This window comes from Balearica regulorum, chromosome 8, assembly GCF_011004875.1.
Source record: "Balearica regulorum gibbericeps isolate bBalReg1 chromosome 8, bBalReg1.pri, whole genome shotgun sequence".
NCBI lineage: Eukaryota > Metazoa > Chordata > Aves > Gruiformes > Gruidae > Balearica > Balearica regulorum.
The window spans coordinates 20,667,470-20,692,869 of record NC_046191.1 but is presented as its reverse complement, the minus strand read 5'-3'; the positions used below and the strand labels follow the sequence as shown (position 1 = coordinate 20,692,869).

At 36.9% G+C, this 25,400-nt stretch overlaps 1 protein-coding gene across 1 annotated transcript in view; it reads left to right on the top strand.

The window, feature by feature from the left end:
* DPYD (dihydropyrimidine dehydrogenase) overlaps positions 1-25,400 on the top strand; it is a 361,699-nt gene that overhangs the window by 72,178 nt on the left and 264,121 nt on the right.

The window sequence follows — 25,400 nt, the reverse complement described above, 5'->3', positions numbered from 1 at the left end:
CAATGCAATTAGGTCTATTGCAATTCTCAAGATAAGTGTTATCGTTCTAGTTGTATTTGTGTTGAGGTGAATTAGAAACAGCACGAGAGGACATCATCTTGGATAGGTGGATTCAGTTTAGACTTCAGTTCCCCTCAGATTCTACCCACGTGTATTTTTTATGTACCCATTCACATCTCAGTTTTATACACCAAAACCTCTGTTTTTCACAAGTGTAAGCAAATAGGAGAGGAGCAGTAAAGAGAGTCTAAGAGCTGCATTAATAATTGCATGTCCTTCAGGAACACCCAGAAATCTCCACGGCTTGGACATATTTGAGCTCTCACTCTTCTTCATTTGTGAATTTGATTCAAAATCTTCAAATGATACTGGATCAATAACTCTGGGTAACTTCTTTTATTTCCTTCAAAGTAAAAATGAGATGTAGTTCTGTGTTCTCTGAGTTTTGAATACACACAGCTTCTAACATCTTTTAAATCATAATTTCAGTATTAGTGTTAAGTCTTCAAAATAATTCCTCTGGATACAGTACTTGGCCCTGGACCACAGGAGAGAGAGATTTTGTGATAGGAGCCATCCCAATGTCATCTCTGTTTTAGATGCTGCTGTGGAGATTTGCAGTGAAAGCAGCCTAGAGAATGACTGGGAGATGTGCATGCTGCTTCCCACTCTGACATCACTGGGATGAGTCTCTCTAAGGCCTAATGATTGCTATTAGGTGTAGGTATTATTAGTTTTTAGTACGTGTGGTGTATGTGTTTAATAAGCGATCATCTCAGTGGATCCCCTAGGCAGAGGCTAAAAGCAGAGCCTGCAATGGAGAGTGAGAGCTGTAGCAGAGAGATTCAGAAATACTAAGACAATGCAGAGAAATAAGTAAAAGGGAAATACAGTACAGTAAAGCAGCGTTCAAAAAGGGAGGTATGTGTTTTCCCCCCCAAGTGAGCTGAAGTATGATAATGCGGCACTGAACAAATAATGATTATAATCTATAAATTCATTAATACGTAATATTTATTATCTCTCGAGTTTTGCATAGTACTCCATTGAGATCAATGGGTCATTGACTATAGAATGACAATTGTCAGCTTTATCTATTGTGTTCATAGACTGAGATCAAGAATAGAAGTTGGTCTTCTCTGCAGAATAAGTTTCATATGTGTGCTCTACATCTGAGAAATTGCTCTCACCCTTTAGAAAATATTTTCAAAACCCTACAGGGGTCAGATTTCTGTGAAACAGTAGTTTGAAATCTATTTTCTTTTTCCTTTAGAAGTAGATTGACTTACAAGAGTATAAAAAAAAAAAAAAAAATCAAAGTTCTGAGTTATGTCAGTACATGGCATTAGTATTACACCTTTCAGCTTTCAAGTTCAGGTTATTTATTGTAACACAATGGAAATGCTCAGAGAGTGTGTTCTGTAAAGTTAAGAAGAGGCTAACAGCAGTTTATTGTAAGATCAAGGAAGAATCTGTTCTTGCTGCATTGATGTGATTACTCTATTAAATATTATGAGACATGATAGGCTATGCTGTTACTGAAGTGGATCTGGGATACATATTGAAGTTACCAGCCTTGCACTCTGCTTGTTTTTATTTCATAGTATTCTGGTATTATGAAGTTAAGGGAAACATGAGTACTTTTCCATTTTTGTTACTCCAGATATTCCTGGGCACAAAGCTGATGAAGTTAGCTCTCTCATGAACCTGTATCTGGGTGCTAGGGCTTTGGAAAGGATTTGAATAACTGCCTAAAAAGCAAACAAAAGCCCAAGAGTGATGATACTGCTTTGCATTTTTTCCTTTCTGCCACTGTAGTGTAGTTTGTCAGCATTAGCTTCTATTTCTGTGCAGACAAATTGGATGGAAATTTAACCTGGAAAAGTGATCATTGTCATTATAACATTGTACAAAATTCCCAGCAAATACCTGTCTGTTGTTATAAGCTTTTGCTTATTCTTTCTTGTGATTGTGGATGGTATGGCTGTCACATTGGAAGGGCTGCAGTGCTTTGTCTGTACTAATACTGCTGTACTTACGCTCACTTTGTGTAAATTTGTGACACTCATCTTGCGACTGGGAGGCATTTTCAAACAGGAATAAACTGTAAATTCTTTGTACCAAGACTGGACTGGGGAAGGGCAAACAGTTTTCTGTAGTATCCAGTATATGTTTATTGGGTTCTTGTACTAATGTTTTCTGAGCAGTGTATAATTTTTCACTTGGAGTTTGTAGATGCACAAGAAAGAGAATAAAGTGATAAAAATGAGTTAATGTAATAAATGTGTTTTCCACTTTTTGGTTGTGGTTTTAAACAACATACGTGTTAAAATCCAAGTATTTGAATCAAAGATCTTGCACCAGTAGACAGAAGTTATCATGTCACCAAGAACTGCATGTGACTTTGTTAATGGTATATCTGCCATATTAATTAAACAAGTGCTAAATCAAGGTCTGTACCTATGTGACAAAATTAAAAGCTTTAAGTATGTCTGTCCAATGAACGCTGATATTTGTTGTCATACGGTAAGTTGTGTTCTCATTATGGATTTCCCAGTGGTACTTATAGACTGTATTCAAGGAGAGAGAGTGCGGGTTTGTACAGTGCTTCTGTCTGGTGCAAGTTGGTTTATACCTCCTCCTGAGTTGACAGCTGCTGCAGTAATTTCAAGAAGAATCCATGTTGCCTTCCCTGTGGCTTCTCCAGGTGCTTACAATGCCTGAAGGAGGTAAAATGGCACTAACTTTTACAGATGTCAACATCTGCACCAGAGTAGGGCTCTGTTGATTAAAACTCGAATAGTCTAACACCTTAACAGTAATTAACCCAAACTACTTGTGACTGTGCAAATGACATTTCATGTTACAGATAGCTTCTTCCCTCCTCCTCCTCCCTCTGAGTTTTAAAGGAAATAATCTGTTTGTTTTACTGGTAGGAACCCAGATAGTTTTATGTGAAATATTTCTACATTTCTTAGATAATTATTTAAAAATGTTTTTCAATTAATATTTCTAAGTCATTCCTTGAATTAATTGAATTTGTTATATAGTCAGATTATTCAATATAGTCATACTTTGAAAACTAAAAAGATTAGGATTAAATTATTATAGACTAGAATTAGACATGAATGTTGGGACTACAACATTCACTTTACAGTACAGATACATATAATTTAATACTACATAGTGTGAACAAATCTGTAGGTTTTAACTTGCCTGTTGTGTGGACATTACAGAAGATGCATGGTCTGCTCTGCTCCTCTGTGAGCAGCAGACACCATGCTTGTTTTAAAAGCTCTGGAAAACACACCTGTCTCTGTGTAGTCAGAGTTGTGTATTTTCTGTACACTGGAACAAAGTTTCACGCACTACTTTATGTAGCGGAGGCTGAAGCACCACGATTTTGTTCTGGAAAAGTGACTGAAGAAGGCTGCAGGTTGTGTGTAATTGACCTAGAAATGATAAGCAGCAAGGTCTAATTAGGGAAGCACAGATAAGATTTGTGAGAACTTGCTGTGTGGGAATTGCATACTGGCAATTCCTCCCCATCAAAGAGGTAGCAAGTGTATGAAAGATGTGTATAGTTGTGGGTAAACAGCTGTCCAGCTTCCAAATTCTTCTGGGCAGCATCTCGTGGGAGATGTATTTGCAGACAAGCCTAGTTAGTTATAGCTTTTAAGAAAACTGTTGGGAGGAACTTTTCTCTTCTGACGTCACTCCTTTGGGTCATGTATTTGTAGTCTCTGTAGGAGCCTATGGTACTGAGGGTTGCGGAGTCCCACCCCGTCGGTGTCTTCTGTTAACTGGCAGCAGCTTTCATTTCATACTTGGAACTATGACTTATACCTGGGGACTTTCTGTTTTTCAGCTTTCCTTGTTTTTTGGTCTTGATAGTCTTGATAAACACATAGTGGTGAAATCTGCATATTACCTGCTTGTTTGCAGAAGGGAGAATAACTGTATTGGTCTCCTGCAAGCTTGTTAGAAAGAAACTCATGCAGGATGTGACTCCATGCCATTTACTAAGTGTTCCAAATAAGTATTTGCCTGGTTTTGGACAGCATTTCAGATGTGCATGTATCTATTTCAGAGAGATGTAAAAGCACCAGTGATTTGATAAACTAGCTTTTAGGGTGATGCTGCTCTTCCTAATGTGGTAGAACAGCACTGCCATTGTGCTGGGCAGTCAAGGTAGGGGACCTTAGTTCAAGTGAAAGGCTGCTAATATTATTCCTGGGTCTGCCATGGCTTGGAGCTGGTGACCTTCAGGGCATCCTGCAAGCATCCTCTGTGTTCCTAGGAGGAGGGGAAAGCGGGCAGAAACTTTCTGCTGTGGTCATTCTTCTAATTGTTTGTTTACATTAGATTGTTATGTTAAAAGGTGAAGGAAAATGTGAAGAAAAGGTAAACAAGATATTTGGAAACAGGCTTAAAATATGTTAGGTATTATAGACCAAAATAACTTATTTTAGGGTTCGTTGTTTTGGTTTGGTTTTTTGGGTTGGTGGGGTTTTTTGTTTGTTGTTTTGGGTTTTTTGTTTGTTTTGTTTTGGGGGGTTGTTTTTGCAACCAGGATGTCAACCTAGGATTTTGTGGTGGTGTTGTAGCAGCTGATGATAGGAAAATTTCAAAAAGTTCCTCTTGCATTTCTTCTGGACTCATAAATGAATGGCTGCAGTCTTAATTGTACCTTTCCTCCCCCAAGTTACACTAACAAGACTGAGTTATGGTTTTTAGAAATTAATATAAGCTGTAAGTATTGCCTTATTAGCATAATTTTCTAAATTCAATATTTTTTCTTTTCAGAAAAAACCCTACGCAGTATCTAGAAATTACACTATTGAAAAATTGTTGTGTAGCCTTTGAAAAGTGAAACTGTCTTTCATGTAATTCTGTTCTCAAAAATGGATTTTTCAGTTAAGATGTAGGAGGGCATCCATCAATGGCCATAAAAATAAAGGAGTAAGGAAAAAGAAAAATGTTGAAGTAGTGAAGCTATTTAGTAAGAATGCATTTAAAATCCATATGAATTATCAAAAAAAAAAAAGAAAAAAAAAATCAAGTTTATGGCAGTTGACAGTGGTATTGGTCAAGAAAATATAAAGAAACCTCTAAAGTCTGGAAAGAGTGATACTGAACATAGCTAAATGAGTTTCAGTCCAGGAAATTGTCAGCCTGTGTCTGGAAACAGACACTTTCTGAGATACAAATATTCCGACAGAGAAGCTGCTTTGTTTCAGGAATACTGGGAAAAAACTCTTGAGATTAAGTGATGTAAAACACGTCCTAATTCTACTACATATTTGAAAATGATTAGCTGCATCTTCAATGCTATGGCAAGAAGGGGGGAATTCCTTACTGTGCAGCCAGAGCTCTTTCAGCTCTGTGTGGAGCCGGGTGCTGGCGCAGCAGAGGGACTGAGCCGTCGCGTAGCCGGCGGGACGCCCCGCTGGAGCGGGTCTGTGTTGTGAAACAGGTGGTGCTGCCGCCCCAGGGGCCACCCTTTGTGTGTGTGCCGCTTGCACGCCTCAGACTGGGTGTAGGCTGGAGCATTTGTACAACTGCAGCTGGAGCGCTCTCCTGGGAAACTTGCTTCTGAAGTCCTCTGCTGATCCAAAGTGGTAACATAGATGCACCAAAAAGGCAAAGAGTGGTGTGCCTGCGGCCCTGGTATCGTAGTACTTAAGCGACCAGCGATGCTCACAGCCCCTTTGAGAAGCACTAGCATCCCTGCATACTGCAGAAATAAAATAAGATAAAGATTGACCTTTTCTAGATTATCCAAGCAGCATGCTGAAGAACTTGAAACTGGAATGAGCTCTTGAAACACCATTTCACTTCTAAGCCCTAGAGCAATGAAATTAAAATATTTAAAAACGCAAAGGATGCTCCTGAGCTGATAGTCAATTCATTTCCACATGCATTTGCTTCAGTAAAAGTAACCCTCGTATACACAGCACAGAATGTGTCTTATGGTGACTAAGCTACGTATTATTATTGGAACAAAGAGAAAACAACCACAGGTAGGTATTTTAAAGATACCAATAAATGTATTGAAAATTAATTGTTCCTTATACCATCATCTGTTCTGAATATGATGTATTACTGTAGCATGTGTGCTTTGTTGGTATTCATGAATACTGCAGTATTTCAAACACTCGTACACAAAAATATGCCTTTACTTCACACACAATGTATTTTTGTATCACTGTCAATAAATTAATATGCAATATTCTCCATCTAATGTCTTGTAATTTGAAGTTTCCTGACTGTAGAAGCCTCACATTACTCCTCATAGGAACAGTCTTGGAGAATTTATCCTCTCTTAGTGCAGAATTTCATTTGAAACATGTACTTTGCAGCTCAGTTGGTGCAGCAAGTTACAAAAACTGCCCCTCATCTAGCTCAGCTATCTGTAAGTTGGAAATTCTTTCTAAAATTATCTGTAGCAGTTGAAGGCAGCTTTCAGAAGGGACTGGTGGTTAGAGCCATAAGGGGTTCTTCTCTGGAGTATTCCACTTTTTAGTTGCTCTTTGGCAGTGTGGGCTCTGTCAGAAAGATGCGTTTATTAACGTGCTGGCTGAAAACAGGGAAACTCTGAGGACTATCATCTCTGAGCCTCTCTTCATATCACAGATGGTTTAATTTAGAGATTACTATATTTTGAATTTACTGAAATAAAGTATTTTGAAAGAATTTAAAAGTCTAATTAGATGGAAGAGTTTTGTTTCCTTCTCACAAACTCCTCTTTTATTGAATACCTTCAGAGTTATTCAACAGAATTATTAGATACCACAGTCACACTTCAATTTCACTTTCATTCTCTAAGTGTACATCAGACAGATGGATGCTTTATATGACAGGTGAAAGTGGAGGTTTCCTTCAGGACGGTTTCTTTTCAAAGTTGTTTATTTGCAGAGTGCAGCCTCAGGATAGCACTAATGCTTTTGTTAGCAAGTGATTTGTGCCAACCCTAATACAAAGAAAACATTTGATTTGTGCATTCTATTGTAAACAAATGTGCACATGCTTTCTATCTTCAGACATACTGTATTTTATCAACATGAGGAATCCTTATTTCTTTTATTACAGTGTGTAGCGAACGCCAAAGATAGCAGTGTAGCAAGTTGTAATAAAGTGTTATGAAATGAGTGAGAAAGTTACCTAACATTAAATTCAGATGAGAAGTGAGAGTCTACCATGCAGAAGGTGTCTTCAAAATGTTGCCTACAACTAGAAAAGAATTTCTTTGTGTTACTCCCTAAGAAATATGTGTGAATATTCTGTTGGGATTGCTATTTAACTAAAAAAGAGGAGAGCTTCGTGTTAATGCTGTTTCTGATACGTTTGGTAACATATTTGAGTGGGTTAAATTATGTTGTTCCATGTGGTAATCACAGTGTACAAATCACTATGTTCAGTGTGTTTTGAATGTAGGCTGTTAACGTTCATTACCTTCAGGTATTTATTTTAAAAAAACACCTCACAAAACAGAACTTAGATGTAAAATTAAATTACTATTTAATGTCATGATGCAGTATGTATACCTGCTAAATTACACCTTATTCTTGTTACAAAACTAACACAGAACCTACTAGATACTCCCTGTATGGTTGCTATTTTGATATTTAAATGGAAGAGATCAAATTGATGGGAGAATCATTAAAGGAAAGAAATTTTAAAAATTAATCTGTAGGATTTCTCATTAGTGTGAGAGCATACTGTTTATTGCAATAATTACTGCTGTAGTTAGATACAGTGGAGAAAAATGTCAAGTGAACTGAATGTTATGAACAATGTAAAGATACTCAGTCTTTCCTCAATACCAGTAATTTCAAGTGTGCTTTCTGCTTCTTTCTTTGTCTAAAGAACCAGGCAAATGAGACTACTTAGTTTTCTGAAAATAAAAAATACTAAATATGAAATTATTTTAATACTAACAGTAATTTGGCACATCTTCAAAAATTATCAGAGAATTGTAACAGTGGTGGTCATAAGACTTGTCTGAGCTATAAAAAAAAGTAATATTTAGAGACTTGAGATGTCTCACAAGTTACACCTCTGTCACCCTAAATAGAAAAAAAAATATTATTTGGCATAATGCTGATATTTACTGTTGAGACTACTTCTATATCTAGCCAAATTTGAAAAACATTATATTCCATACTATGGAATTTTGTATTAGAAAGCAATTGTGACATGCAAAAATAGAGTTTGTTTTTTAATAATTGTGTGCAGTTTTTGTTCTCATGCAGATGTTAAAATCCATACAGTTACCTTGGTGCTCTAGTCAATGTTCATTCACAAGTGTGTGATATGAACACCAAAAATTGATGTAACTTGATGTCATTTATTAAAGCATTATTCTTTTTGCAAAACAGATTTTAAAAATCTCATCAAGGAACTCTGAAACTCAATGACTTCTAAATGTACTGGTTCTGTTTACAGGTTATTTTTCCTTTAAAAATGTCTAATCAATAGGCCTTCGACTTCAACAGCAGTCTAAAAAATGAAACTTTACTTTTTTCCTGTCATATTAATGCCTGTGACAAGGATTTTTCATCTGATACTGAGCAATCTTCCTGATGATCAATGACACAGTATAAAGTCCAGGGTAAGTCTTGAGTTGCCTTCACTCTTCAGAACAAGCATGACTAAAAATAGCAAAAATGTTGCTGTATTTTCACCTTAGGGTTCAGTGAAGTTAGAGACAAACTTCTCATTGACTTCCTTGGGACCATGATTTCTTTTGGTTGGAGCAGCTGATTGAGAGTTCTGCTCTTGATCAGGGTTGCTTTTAAATAAAATTTTTCAGCAAGATTTTGTTAAATTGAGACAACAGCATCTAACTTAATGGTCCAGGGGAGCATCCAGGAATGAGTGATAACTCAATGGTTTTGGTATTGCCTTGGAGGCTTGGATGCAAGCGGTCTCTGTGCTGTAGACTACTAAAAGCTGCTAAAGTGTTCTGTGTCTTAGTCCTTTGTTGTCAAAACTGAACTAATATTTCTTTGCCTTATAGCTGTGATGGGGAGAGAAGTAAAAACCGGGAGTGAGAGATGCTCAGGTGCTGTGTTGATGATGACTGCCTAGGTAAACATAGGGGAATAAATATAGTGTTTTGGATGGGTGTGAACTTGCCTCACTTGAGTTCAGATTTGACTCTGGTTAGCACAGAGTGAAGCTGTGCTTAGCATAGCTCTGGGTCTGTGATAATAAGCCCCAGGGAGGGCATGCAGAGAGAAATTATCTGCGAGTAGACAGTTTAGATATCTCTTGTACAATCACAGACTCGCTGAGATTGGAAGGGACACAGGGAGATTGTCTAGTCCAGTCCTTTTACTCAGAACAGCATTGACTAGAGCAGCTTGCTCTGAGCTGTGTCCAACCAGGTTTTGAATATCTCCAAGGATGGACACTCCACAGCCCATCTGGGCAAACAGAAAATAGTTGATGTGTCAGCACTGTCCCGAGCCTAGGTTTACTGGCAGATTAAGAAATGGGCAGAGCTAGTTCTTCCACATGTGGTTACAGGCACTGACCTAGCTATACCACTTCCAGATCCAAAGTGAAGAGTTTTGATACTTTGCTTTCACCTGGTCTGCATCCCCAAGGATGGCGGATCTGAACAATGCTGGGGATTGGGCAACACGCTGAGAATCAGTTTGTTATATTGTCAGGGCTGCCGAGGAGATGTCTTAAAGTATAAGGGTCTCTGACTTCATTTAAAGAACTACCTTTCTGTCTCCAAAACTGTAGCTGACTTGCCATTTTCAGGTTGAACACTAATCACTGGAGTCACAATGCACACAACTTTTATGTTAGCAAGAAGTCATGGTTTACAAAATAGTATTTTTGAAAATGGCTCATTGGTTCGTGATACTTGGTTCAGGTATCACTTAGCGCTTTTGTCTATTGGTTAGTGAGGCAAAAGATGTATCACTTACTTTAAAGCTATGGTAATAAGGCTAGGTTCTAAGCCTACGAAAGAAATGTTGCTGGTCTCTGTTAAAAGAGTAGCGATCTGTGACAGGACAGAAAAATTCAAACTAGCTGTGTTATAACAATATTGCAGAAATAAGTTTGTCACGTAACCGAAGATGTACCAATATGAAGATTTAGTAAAATACAGTGTGCCCTTTCATAAAACATAATGTAAAATTAAACACTTGCATTTTGGAATATGTTTCAAATACCTGTTTTCTTTTAAAAGGAAGATGTGGAAATTGGCACTTTTGAAAAATCAGCAAATTGATATTAGTATATTTACAACAGAACTGTGTATCTCTGAGCTGGTCCCAGAATTAGCGGCTGTAGCATTCTGAAACACTTGGGCTCTGGGGATAGGTTTGGCTTGACAAATTTGGCCTAGGAAGGTAAGTGCCTGTGTTAGTGCTTGCTACTGTTGGTTTTTATTTTTCTCTCCCTTTTTCTTAATCCATGTTTCTCCCCACTTAATTCCCCGCCCCTGGATACAGTGTGTCAGTAATTTAATCTCTTATTTCTCTAAGAATAAGGTGATAATGTCATACTTTATATTCATGGTAAATTAATAAAATATTTAATAGATACTAGCATGAGCTGTTATGAACTGACTATGTAAAAAGGTGGAATACTTGAGGGCATTTGTCACACATAATTCATGGATGCTGACTAAACTGATTTCATCTCTTTTGGTTGAGATGGTTTGTGTTCCACACCTTATCTTACGTATATTGTGAGAATATGGAAAATGCTGGAACTCACGGGGGTTTTTTAATAGGTAGAAAGAGAACATTAAATCACAACATCTGAAAGTAAATCTGATTTGTTTGTTCTGTTGGAACATGGGAATTATTTGAACTATTCAGTATTGTTGGTAATGTTTGATTGTGAACTCTGGTAGTAGTGAGATAGATGCATTAACAAAAACCCTTATCCCTCCAAAAGTTATGGTGAACCATTACTGTCATGCTTGCAAAGCAGTACTGTGAACTATAGTTGAATGATTATTTGGCTGAATCTAAAATCAAAACATGATGTTTAAATTTTTTGATGGAACCTGCCACTATTTGAGATTTATCTCTACACAGTGACTTAGGCTTATACTATGGAAAAAGTGTGTGTTAGAGAAGGATTAGGACAGGTATAATATTACTGATGTGGAAGTAATAGGATTCATCCAGTGAAGAAATTACTTCAGTTTAAAATATATGAATAGATAGTGCTATCAGGAGCTATTCAGAAAAAAATAGCTTTATATTTTCATGCTAAGCAGAAAAGCGCTGGTGATAGTATAGTACACTCACCAGGCTGATGTTGAGAAATATGTCAAGAGCTTGTGTAGAGCTATTTTCAGGTTCAAAATAATCACCCTAGGATTTCATTTGACTGTGTAACGTTTTTTTACGTTTGCAAAGGCAACAAACATGCAATGTAAAGTATAAATTTCATGCATATTTTTAATTATGTGCTAGAAAATTACTAATGATAGGGAGACCCTTTTATGAATTACTGAATTGTGCCAACTAGCAAGTGAACAAACACGATAAAAAAAAGAGAATAATATATCACATAATGTATTTAATCTGTTTTGACATTTGTGGTTCAGCATTAACTGTTTATGCTAGTACGTAATCTTGCACTGTGCTAGTAAACACACTCAAGTGTATTTAGCAAAGATCATACTGTGCTATCAGTAGAGCATTTTGCCAGAGCAGTGTCACTCTGCTGAAAAATGGGAGGGTTATATTGCCTTATGTAATGAATTGTGCATATTTCTGTTGCTTTTGTTTGAAACACTGGACAGAGTTTTGTGCAGTCAGGTTTTGTAAACACAGATTAGTAGAACTTAGATTGCTGGGTTTTAGCATGTGTAAAGCACCAAAATGGATTTGTGGAGAGATCTTTCAAAAATACAGACAAGAATTCTGCTCTTGCTTACACTGATTTTGATTTTTTTTGGCATTTGGGGAATTGATTTTTTTATTTCTCTCTTTGAGAGATAGCTGTCAAACTCCTTTCTCTCTGAAAAGCTCCTGGTCTTCGAAGGGGCTGACGAGGCTGGTCATGGATGGGGAAATGAAGGGATGAAGCGAAGACAAAGAGCTTTTACTATTCTTCATTCCTGTCTAATGCAGAAAGACAAACCTCTCATGATTGGCAAAATATCCCATCTTCTGATTATGCAAAAAATTGCTTCAGATTGTAGAAAATGATGAGTAGGGGCTATTTCCAAGAATGTGTTTCTAGTCATAGTGTGACTAGTACATTTCAAGCCCATAGTGAAATGGGAAATTAAAGAGTGGGTAACTATCCTTCTGCTATTCTGGGCTTGCAAAGGAAAAACAAATTCTGTTGACTGAATTACAACTATCCTTTACTTGCATTTGTTGTCTTCTGTTCCACTGCTTCATGTTAAGTAATTGAACACATATCAGCGGCACAACTAATACACAAGTTATCAGCGTTGGTTTGAATTTATATTGATATTCTTTGTTCAACTGCATAACTTTAGTCAGAACTCATAGACTGAAGATGGAACCTATGTAGTTTCTAGTATCTTTAGGTACATTTCTTGAATGAGCAATGTTTAACACCGTCCAGTCCCTCATAGAAAATACAGCCCTTGAATATATCTGAATTGGGGCTGAAGTGGGATTCTGACACAAAGTATCTTTCCTTCTGCTGCTTAAAATTTAGAAGCCATTATCAAGAGGCCTTCATGCAGGTGAGCTAACTGCTTTTAAAATTGCTAACCAAGTAAGTCCTGACCAAGAAAGGAATCTGATAAAGCAGCACCATCATTCACAATCAGTCTACAGTAACCCCAAATTGGAATATATCCTGCTGTGATCAGATTCTGGCCGAGGAGGGGGGCAGAACAATAACTAGGCTTGCCTGTTGGCTTGCCGGAGCCAAGGATGCAGGAATGGAGCAGGCTGACAGTAGTAACCATCAAGGGGGTTCTCCTGTTGGCTTCATTCATGGTGAGGGCTGAGATCCAGGGGAGCATTGAAGGCTTTTAGCCACAGTAGTGCTCAGGACAGGGAGAGTGGTGACTGTGCAGTGATTAAAAGGGCATGGGTAGAGAGCCTCAGGATTCTTACTGCAAAGACCTTTAATAAGAGCTCTCTGAGCCTTCTGAGAAGTGTATCCTCTTCTTTTGGCATTCATATAGATTAGAGAAAACAATTAGCAGCCCTCGCTGCTACGGAAGAGAGACACTGGTAAGGAAGCTATACTTGTGATTGTGTTGATATCATAGGCTGTATTGTAGTGTCCTATAAATCCTGAGGCATGAAGCTGCTGGAAGTTCTCAGATGTATTCATCAAACCCTAATGCTTCTGGGTTAGAAAAGAGCAACACTAAAATCACAGTGTCTAAGCCTGGGATGGAGGAACAATTGGAAAGTTGCTAATATGTACTGTGTGTGTTTTTGTGTAGAGAGAGGAGATACTAATGGAGGGTGGAAGAGAAGCAGCACTTTGTACTGATTCCTAGGCTTTCTGAAATGTCTCTGTGTGACTTGACTGAGGAAACTTTGTCAAGTAGTTTTCATATATATCAATTTTAACATTTTTCTGTAATTGTTTTCAAATAACTGCATAAAAAAGAATTGCCAAAAGGCAGACATCTGCTTGTTTGTAGCAAGAGAAACTATCTACCAAAAGAGAATATTTAATTTCTTCCAGCAGGTTTTTGAAAATGCAATGCCTTTGGGAAATGGGAAGAGAATGCTTTTTCAGTTGCACTACATTTACAGTCCTGGGATTGCTAGATTTGGTGTAGGTCTAACAATTGGAGCATATACAAAGTACAATGCCACATAGTCAAGTGATCTATCAAACCATGGTAAATCAACAGATTAACTTTTTTTAATTCATCCTAAAATTTCTGTAAGCTGCATTGCTGAAAAAAACAACCCAAAACCAAATAAACCCATTTCTTTTAATATTTTCCAGACAGCACTTAACTGCTGAGCCATCCCAGAAAATGTATTCATTCTTATGCCATTAGCTTCAGTATGAGAAATGTGACAAATACTTTGTCTTTTATATAATCTTCTTAAAAGAATGTGAAAATTCTTCCTACTTAGGTTGCAAGATTTTTTTGTGTCTTTATAGCAACAAATGTTTGTCCTATTTTTGCACACACAGATGAACTGATGTGGTCTAGTTGCCACCTAAGCCTTCTTGGCATTAGCAGGGCAGTGCCTTTTCTGTGTTTAGCTAATAGATGGAGTTTTCTTTGCCAATATATGTCCACCTAAAAGGCCATGCTATAGCATTTAGAAATCTAACCCTTTTAAAAAACGTGTTCAGATGGTTGTATTTGAAAATTCATGTATATAATAGTCACATTTTTAGATCCTTTGGGTACCGTTATTTTAACTAGAGTCCTTTTATTTACCCTAATTTTGGAGTGAATGGTAAGGTGATAAAAATAGGGATTTAATTTATGAGGAAAATTTATACCTGTGTCACTCCTGTAATCCTACATAACTTGAGAGATATGTGAACTCTTAAATTCTTTAGTTTACTTATCTCCGTGGGAAACATCAACTGCAGATAGATAAGCAGACATAAATTTGCCATTTTTAAAGGCCATTATTCAACATAGTGGGAGAAATTGCAAAGGTAGTGTAAACCTGTGTGGTCATCTAGTCCAGCCTTCTGCCTATGTAACTTTACAGTAGTCCTGGTTGGTGAGACTTTAAATATTGACAGCTATCTTATATCCCCAATTAAGTGGTCTGCATATAGGAGTTTTTCTACTCTGGATGAATGAAACTGCGTGTGATAAGGCAGAAGTATGCAGTGCGGTGCTTTTGTGAATCAGCCTTGCCATCAAGAGGGTCAGGTTCTAAATTTGTTTGGTGACCACTCAGATTGATAGAAAGTGAGCCTGCAGATTAGCACTACTGTCTCCATAACTTTTGGTTAAAAAAAAAAAAAAAAAAAAAGGTTTTTGTATTTAAATTGTGCATTGGCTTAATATAAGTCTGGAGAGTGACTTTTGGCTGTCATTTATTTACATCATCATTCTGTGAATGTTGTAAAATTCTTCATAGTGAAGGTGATTATAGCAAAATCTAGATATAACACATACATACCAGTCAGCCCTAATGAGTTAGTGTATTTACTTCTAGTAAACAAACAAGACTGAATTTTCAACTATCTACTATTGAAATGTTACTTTAAACTCAGGATATTAAGAATGCAACATTGATTCCTAGTGTAATTTGTAGAAGGTTTCTCTTTGTGCTGACCTCTGTAGTTTGCCTATATGATTTCTGTTATTGTGTCATAAAGCTCTTTTCATTTCTTGAGGGGATACCGGTTTTGAATCTTTTGGAATCAATTTCAAGTAGAAAAGCAAAGTCAAATAATTCCCTTAAACAACAGAGCATGAAAGAAAATGTCACCTTTTTAAAAAGATGCTTATATGTTATTAACAGGGATATATTATTATCCTATGGCTTAAAAAATGTATAAATGATATGCAGTTTAGAAAATTAGAAGACAAATAGCAAGTATATTTCCTGTTTTCTGGCCCTTGGTGGCTGAGCATATGAAGAAGTGACAGTGTTACTTTTTAAGGTGTCTTAGACAAATCTCTTTATTTGCAAAAGATAGAAGGCAGTCATTATACACGTACAATTTCTAGAGAAAATATTAAATCTTAGAATTCTCTGCTGAATTCTTGCAGTTTCTATACCAGTAGATGCTCTCAGGGAAAGACATGAGGAATGGCACATGGTTCTCAAATACGTAGCTGCATCAATTTTGAGGTGAGGACACTGGAGCTGTTCCTACTAGTTTGGATGCTGGAAACTCACTTTTGGAAGACTTGCGTTAGGTTGGTTTAAAAAATTACTTAAGGGCTTTCATTATAAGCAAATGAATGGTCTGAGTGCCATGGGGGACTACGTATTTTAAAATAAAGCACAGTTAAGCAGTCTGATAATGAACTAGTGTGTTCACCATCTGGCAGGACTGAGCTTTACTAAGGATACTCTGGCTACAAGTTTTAAAATTTGGAAAAAATTGGTCGACTGGGGTCAATAACTTCTGCATGAGAAGAAGCATCTTTATGTATCTTTAAGCATCTTTTAGGTTCACAGTGGAAATGTGACTGACCTCTTAGTTTTCTAATCTACAGTAGCAGCCAAAAATTTTTTTTTTCTACAAGTCTGAAAATAAGGGAAACTGAAACTTTTGAAATGTTTATTTTGACTGCAGAGTTCAATGGAGTAATTTGTGCTTTTGTCTGCTTCCCTGCTATGCTCAATGTAGGTCAAAGCCTGCACAAACTTCCTTGGTCTTTTACTCTCTTTCCTTCCTTCCCCCACGCCCCTGCTCCTTGCTAATAGCATCAGGGCTTTGGGAATGGTGGGAACGCTTTGTGTGCGGAGAGCAGGGAAGCCTGCCTTCAAGTGGCTGGATTTTAGAGCAACATCAGATCGCTTCTCTGGGCAAATGGCAAGATGATGGTAAAGATAGAGCCAGAGAATTCTTTGGAGTTCAGGCCCTAAAAGTAAGGGGTATGTTAGCTTATTCCGCTGTTACTGCCTTTCCTGAGACGACTACTTCACAAAGGTTCTTTGTTTAAATCACTCTTGCGTTAGTTGCAGTGGAATTGCTGGCATGCCTAAATCGCAAGACAGATGAGCGTTAGCACTGTTGTTCGGATCCTTAGAGTCTCTGTGGTGCTGTAGTGAGGAAATCAGCTTCTTCTAGGTTTGCAGTTTTTAACTGAGAACATTTTCTTAAATTTTCAATTATTGCGTTTTAGTTACATTATACTTTATCACAGATTGTTTATATACAATATTATTAAATGTATTAAATGTTTTCAGTTCAAAAAAATGGTATATGTGTGCTCCTGTTTTTAACGATATATTGTACCTGGTGCCATTTGTAAGATGTGCACAGATGATGAAAGTATTTTGGGAGAAAAAATATCTGCGACTGAACTTGTAAAGTGTATTTTTCCTGAAGTGAACCCAAAGGAGGTCCATTGACATTAAGATAAACAGACAACAGGTGTTTCATATTTTGAAAAGGTAATTTACACAGGATAAGAATCATGCCACATAAAAATAATTTCCTCTCTCCTAAAAAGACTTGAAATAATCCTTGATATAAGTCAAAAAGTCTCTAACACTTCTGGGAGAATAGTCCAGGTGAAAGAAGATTATTGTGTACAGGGCAAGCTATAATAAAAACTGTCAGTTCTGTCAACCCTTCTGTCTAAGGTCTATAGAGGATTAAAAGGATATTGAACATCATGTAACAGCTGTCTCCTGTGTGAAAGGGATCACTATTGTGGTGAACGTAAATGTACCCGTTTAAAAAAAACCCATAAGGCTAGGTGTGGCTGAGCCACAAGTGGTTGGTTTGGCAGGTAAAGTGCTGCTTTCAAGGACTTGAAAGAGCACAGCCCGAGTTCTAAATAGATAGTTTCCAAGTCTTATTGACGAGTGTGTTTCCTGTGTGTCTCTTGCACTACTGGAATAATACAGGATACCATCAAGTTTGACATAATAAGCAACGAACTATATTGTGTTCCTATGGTGTTGAGAAAATATTAATTAATATGTAGTGTGAAATGTAATCAGTGGTTCCAGAGAAGATGCAAATTGACTTTGAACTACTTTTTTTTTTTTTTTTTGTAACTCTAAAAACTCTAAAGTTTAAATAAAAATATGTAGTTGACAGTAATAAAAGCTTTAACTATACTTAGTTTTTCTGGGACAGTTTAATGAATTTTGAATGTTGATTAATACTTTTGAAAACACAACAATTTCATAATGCTTAATAAGAAACAAGAAAATTGGAGCAATGCTTAGAATGAATATTGCTGTAAATCTGTAATATTTAAATTTTTTTGTATTTGAAATTAAAAAAAGAGTTCTTTCAGTTTTGAAGTGAATGGGAGGAAGTAGTCTACCCAATATATCCTTTACTCCTAAGGTGCAGGTTTGTGGGATTTTTTCTTCTTTTTTTCTTTCTGCAAGAATGAAGTATGATAGCTATCCAGATTATGGAACGTATTTCCTATGTACAGGTAAAGGTGGCCATTAGATTCTTTAGTACAGACTTCAATAGCTGCAGCACCTACTTTTCCCTAAGCATTCATGTGTTTGGCCAGTGATGTAGGTATAAACATAAAGCTGAAAATTAAACTCAAGATAAGTAGCTTTTTTTTCTTCTGAAAACATATCCCCTACTTTTGTATGTTGCTAAGTTCAACGTTATGTCCTCCTACATTAAATAACTAAATTTGAAGACCCAAATTCCCAAATACCTTTTCTTTCATTGTACAAAGTGACAGTCGTTAAAGACCTTCTGGAAGGAGTTTACAAAGTCATTTTTCAGAGAGTAATGGCATTTGATGTACCAGTGTCCTGGATGGAGCAGAAAGATTATTATTTTCAATAATAATTCCCCTTGCAAAACATAGTACGCTGAATAACTGGACAGAAACTTTTGTCTCTTGGTCATCAATGCAAGAAATGGAAAAGAATAACATTCAAATGAAGAATTAGAGGTTCATTTTGTGACTGAAGTTATAGAGGCTGAGGTGGAATAATTGCCAGAAGTAAAAGCGTGTAGATAGGTTTGAAATGAGGGCTGTATTGGTACATCACGTATTTGTCAGGAGCTGGATGGTTGACATATCCTATTTAAGATCCACCAGTAAGGAGCAAGAACAAATAGATTTTGACACTGATTGGACTTCATGCCTGTATACAAACTGAGAGGAAGTATATCCCTGCAACACAGCAATAATTATTGGTGAGACATTATCATAACAACTTTGTTTTTTAAGTCAAAGAACTCTGAATGTTATAGAGCAATAAATAACAAATAGAATATAAAAACAAAGCATAGATTTAAAGATACTGTTAATATATTGCCCTAGTAAAACTCCAGAGAAGAGGTAGTCTGTGAGAGTAGTGAAGGAGCTAGTGAAAGGTGTTCTATACACTTTCTAAGTACTGGTGCTGTTAAATATATTTTTAGTAATAATACTGATTTGGTATGAGCTGCATATAACATAGTTACTAATAGAAATATGAACCATTTATTTGATTTGCTGGTTCACAGATTGAGTCTACAAGATAGCATAAGATGGTTGAAATGATTTGCATTATATATTAAAAAAATGGTTTGATTTCTGGTATGTCAAAAGGATGCCACAGCTTTTCAGATTTGGCATGTTCTGATATACATGCTTTGTGCTACAATATTCAGTAAGCTGCACTGTTTTTTCTATTTTTATTCAACTCTAATTTATACAGCAGTTTTATTCTGTAACTATAAATTGGAGAAATACAATTAAAGTAATGATATACAAGCTATATAAAATGAAGTGGGTGAAAGGCAGTAGTCTTTGAGGCTATATTGCAATATGTTAAGTGAAAAATTCTGTGACTCAGCAAAATGACAGGAGGAATTTAAGAGCAGACAGAATATAATTTCCCATGAACTGACTCAGAGCAGGCTTCTCGCCATGGAGCGGTGCTCCGAGCACTACCTCTGAGCTGACTATAGAGCTGCTTGTGTTCCCACCATTCAGCAAGGGTTTAAGGAAATCCCACCAATCTATTTTTCTTCTGGTAGCCACTGTTTGTGGATGTCTGATCACAGACCAAGATAGCACAGTCCTGAGTATGCAGAAGAGATGGCGCTTGGCAAAGACAGTTTTAGTGCAGGAACCTACCAGAAATGGAGGTTCTGAAGGGCTGGATGGTGAATGGCAAGAACTCAGAAGATGGATTGAAAAGTGACTGGTACACTTTCCTACACCATTGTAATAAATACCTGCTGGCAGATGTTGGGTCATGCTTTTTTTGTGATATCAACATTATCCAATAAAATGGTGTTATCCTGAAGAATAATAAAAAGTTATAGGACAGAGAAGTTTCAGATGAATGGGGAAAAAGACTACAGAAAACAGGAAGAAAGCCAAGCAGATGCAAAGGGGAGAGGAGAGTTTCTGCACTCAAGGGGGATTCAGAAGTAGATGAGAAAAGAAGAATTATGATCATGTAGAGAGCCAAAGAAGAAAAGAGATAGATGAGTCATTAATGAATAGAATGATTTGGAGTCTATGTCCATATGATTCACTACCTCTTAAGTGTCCAAAAATAACCTTGTCTGTAAGTGCCATTATTCTGCACTAGGGTAGGAGGTTTTTGTGTCTGAAGACTAACTTTCAACTCAGCATTTCTTCCTTTCAATAAAAAGCACCTCCTGTCACCTCCTGTAGTGGCCAGCAGCAATGCCATATCTGTCTCTAATCCTGTAGTGTCTCTATTTAAAATTTGCTTTCTCTGGTCATCTTAACTTACTGGCAGAGAAGTCGTCCCATTTTCTGTAGGTCTGCAGGAGGGACCCAAGACCCCCAGTGAATGAAGAGGCAACAACGATGATGTGGGAGTCTTTCCTTCTTTCTTCAGATATGAACTAGTATTGCCAATTTCTGTGATACTGAATGTTTTGTTTCTTATGATTCCTATGCATTGCTAACAGGCTGGACAGTTCTTTTCCAGGATTACATATCCATGACCATGATACCTGCTTGCTTCTATAGTCTGCCTTTTATACAGTATCTGATGCCCTTTGTTTTCAGAGATGTTTCTTGGGGATTATATCTGTTTCTCCCATGATCCAAAATTATGTGTTCATAGTTTATTCTAATTTTATTTTGTCTTCATTGTTACATTGCACATACACAACAGTATTCTCAGCCTTGCGTGCGCTTCTTGACTTTGAATGAAAACAAATATTACTCTAAGTATCATTTGTCTTTGGTACTCATCAAATCCTTATATCAACTGTTACAGTGTTTTGGTATTTAAACCTGGCAACAAAATCTCCCCATTGCTTTATAATCTTTTTCTCTTCTTCTGTCCATTGTGAAATTTAATGAATGGGAAGACAAAAGAGTGTAGGATTTTTTGTTTGATTATTAGTTTTGGGTGATTTGGTTTTTCATATAAAAAATAATGGCAGCAAGTCTTTTTTTACAGCTGCCAGCAGTAGGTTCTCACCAATGGCTTTCCATTGCAGTAGAGGATCTTTAACCTGACATCTCTTTTTAAATGAGTATATATATGTCCAAATCTCTGTTTAGGGTTGTTCTTGGCCTTGTTTAAGTACAGCAAGATCAAATGAGGAGAAGAAAGCCTAAATTCTGCAAGATTAGCCATAAAGGATTGAACCTCAAGAGAAAAACTTATGTGATGTTCTTCACTTCTGTCATCAAAGGCAATGGGCATTCAACTCGGGAGTAATAGATTTATTTGGAAACTACAGATTTATTTCTTCCTTACATGTGGCTTGCTTATTCTATTCTTTTCCATCCCCAACTCAGGATTTAGAGAGTGGTGCAAGAGACTTGGACCCAAGAAGAGCCTTGACATCAGAATTGTGTCTCCTGTGCAAACTGGCCTCTAGTTTGTTGAATGGAATCAGCTCTGCCATTATCTTAAAACTAATTGACCAAAGCCTCAGGAAGTCTATACAGAACATCATTATAAGACCTGTGTAAAACCGTTATGTGGGTATCTGGGCTATTTCTCTGAGTAGTGGATAAAGTTTCAGAAACATCTGCAAATAGTAGCGCTGGAAGCCTTTTTTCAAAATAAATGTTTATGTCCTGCAGAAACCCACATAAATGGATTAGGATTTAATCTGCTTCTAAACCTCTGTCAACAGTAACCATGATAAAGGTTATTGGGCTTGTTTTGGGATATATGAAAATTTGATAGGTTATCAGCAACAGTCCGTTGTGGAATATTACTCCAGATTATCTGTTTCACCCCCGGCCTTTCAGCATACATGTGATTGCACTTCAGGTAATATTATTGCCAGTTAGATAGACAATCGTTCGCTGCAATTCAGGTAATGATATAACTAAATTGCCCTTCTTTGTGTAGAGGCAAAAATGTTTTAAAAGCTGTTCTAGGCCTAGAAATGAGACTATCGGTCAGATATTTTAACTTTAAAATAAAATACTGGGTAATATTTCAACCATTAAACAATGCAAACTATTAATTGAAAATTAGTCTTGGCAATAGCTTCCTTTTCTCTTTTTCTTCTGTACACAAGAGTAGAGAAATGGTTTCTGATATCATTTTTTCCTAAAGAAAAGATTTTGGTACAGGTATTTTTTACTTTTTAAAATCCTTTTTCTTTCTCATTTGCTTTCTATTCCTTTTTATGCGTAGACATGCCCCAAGGTTTCTTGCATCTTTTTCCCCAATGGGTATGTGTTCCAGAAATTTGCAACTTTTATTTGTCTATTCAATTTTTCTTTTTTTATTACATTGAAAAAAAAAAAAATCACTACTTTTGAAGTGCCTTTTCCTTTTATTGTCTTCAGATGTTTTTTTATCTACTGCTCTCTGTTGTGTTTTGAGGATTTTTTTCTTGTTGTTTTGCTTTTTATTAGTACCCGTGCTATTAGAGGTCGATTGAATGAGTTTGTGTACATGCACAGTTTTAGGTGCTTATTTTGCTCTGACAAAATTGATAGGTACAAACCTGATAGCTGATGATGTTGAGCTACTGCATAAGTCTCCTTTGCATGCATTATTTTGTGCCTGAAAGAGATTTACAAGCATGCTTACTTTAAACAATAATAAACAATAAATAACTTTAGTGTTGCAACATTTAAAAATAAGAAGTTAAAGATTTTAAGTTCACTGGGGATACATATGTATAATTTAACACTGTTCAGTAAGAGATGTAAATTTTGAGTTTAGATGTGTGGGAAACGTGAATTTCTGTCATTATATAGTCACAGGCATGTCTATAAAGCTATGCCAAATTATAATATTTGCATAAATATTTATATAAATATGTCATACTTGCATAGCATTTTGTAGGGGGTTTATATCTAACTTAATTTACCATTTCACAATGAGACTGAGTTGAACCAACAGCTAAGTGCTTCTAAAATGGAAAATACCATTTCTGTTCTTTGAGTTCCTCAAATTGGGGTTTAGTGGTGCAAAGACTATGGTGTTGCCTTTTACATGGAAATCAATATGCATATGAAGTGAATATAGTATCTTTTAAGATTCAACGTAACCTACATATTTCTAAAGGAGATGTTGTTCCATGAATAAATAGGGGCAAAATTGATAACAGGGTGTTTTCTGATACTTGGAAGGATTTTTCCTACATTTTTACTGAAATGCTGAGATATATACTCTGAGATTAGCATGGGTCTGGTTTTGTCTAATGCTCTTTATTTTTATGCAGTCCAGAACAGTGTGACCACTTAAAAACATGGCTGTTCCCTTTTGTGGGTTTTGTTTGATTTTGTTTTGTCTTTTCATAGTGAGCATGTAGCTCTTCATTTAAATTTGGTAGGAGCTGGCAGATGAATTAGAGAAATATAATCTAAATTTCTAGTTTATTGTTCACATTATTTTGAACTAAAACCATAGTAATGGAATAACCTTGTAAAATGAAAGGTGGGGTTTCATAGGGTGGGAGGACAGTTGCAGAAAAAGGAAAGAAGTGTAGTACTCAATGTTTCTTCATATGGGGACATGCACGTGGAATTGAAGCTCATGGTAATTGTTGGCCTATTCCCTTAAGCATGATATTTTGCCTGTGATTTTTGAAAGGATCAGTCACTTGCAGCAATTTGTGTAATAACTTTCTGGTGAGTGATTCTAATATTTTATTTATGCTTTTTGCCTGGTTCACCAGAACGCAATACCTTTTGCTCCTTGGTACAGTAAATGCACTCTGTAATATCTGTTATGGTATGGTCAAAGGATAATTTATTGTCAGATAGAAAAATAGGTCAATGCTAATGTCACTTGATGATCAACCCCCAAGTTTAATAAAACACCTCACCAGCACGCATTCTGCACAGTGCTTGATGTTTTATTAGGACTACAGTACCTTACAGTACCTAGCTATAGCGGGAGTGTAATTACTGAGCTGTCAGGGTGATAAGTGGGATTAATGGCAGCCTGGTGCACTTTAGTCTGCAGAGTGCTCAGAGAATCGGAAGATGGTATTATTATAAGAGAAAGTCTCGACTGGCATATTCATGGCACCCTCCCCTCCTCCCCAAAGCTCGCATTCAAGTTTGCATTACCCACCCCCCCAATAGCTGACATTTTCAACAGCTGTTATTTGTGAACCAGCTCAAAATTCAAAAGAGAAATAATTTGGTGAAGATGCTTGCTAGCCACAACGGGTAATCTGTACACTGCTTATCCTGCTAGGTGCCATTCTAGTCAGTTTTGACATGAGAGTGTTCTATATATAATCCACAGAAATGTATTTTATGTTAAGTGCAATTTTTTTGGTCTTGGATACAGGACTGTTGTATTGTAAAGGAAACCACATTCAGGAAAGGGAAGAGCAAAAAGTCATAATGGAATTGTGCCTCTTTTAAACGCGTGGTTTTCCACTTCTGTTATTTCTTTACTGCCTACACAGGCAAAATGATCATCTGAGCCCTCAGAGCGGTGTATTTTGTTTAGTGTATCTCCTTTTATTCTGGCTTCTAGTACTAAAACTTTGCTGTCTTTCAATCTGCTTGGAATGCTAAGAACGTCCTCTTGAGTCGGTGCTCTGGCCACAGCAACCCTTTGAGGTCCCCCCCGCCTGCCTTTGCTCGTTAAGGCATTTACAACACGTGCCTGTCAGCGGGTAGTGCTGGGCAGCCGCATGTTCAACTGCCACAGCTAAACCTGCCGGTGCTCTTCTGCCAGAGCCCTCGGACACCCCGGCTACTTGAAGTAGTAACCTGCTATGGCGTTGAACCTGCATTTGGCTTTATCAGATTTCCCAGCTTTTGCAGCCCGAGACACCTGTTTTCCTTTAAATATTTCCTCTGGGACCTTTTCCCCAGGACTAGTTCTGTGAGAACATCCAACTAGCTGCTGCCGCATGCGCCTTTGGATTTTTCTGGTGCCGTGGTGTCTGCAATACCCAGCTAGATGATAATGAATAGGAAGATGAAAGACTAATTAATCTTTTACTTAACTGGCTTTGCCTTCTGTCTTGTTCCACCCTTAATTGGAGGGAAAAAAAAAAAAAGAAAACAAAAGCAATGTGTGTGATTGACAAAGTCAGGCCAGTTTTTCACTGCAGATATTTCAAGAATTTCGTTCCTTTTAACGTGCTCTTCATTTTTTGTGTGTGTAGTCCATAGGCCTCTTGCAGCTTTTCTGTGTTTGAAAATACTCTGTGCCAGCCAGTTCCACGGAGTTATTAGCTGTCACTAAGTAACAATAATTAAGGTGGACTTGTGGAACTTATCTAAGTGGTTGTGCTCAGATAATTAATTTTATTTCATTTTCCATAGACTGTTAAAACCACAATTTACATAAATTCTGCATGTTAGTAAAACAATATTGAAAGAGCATCTGGAA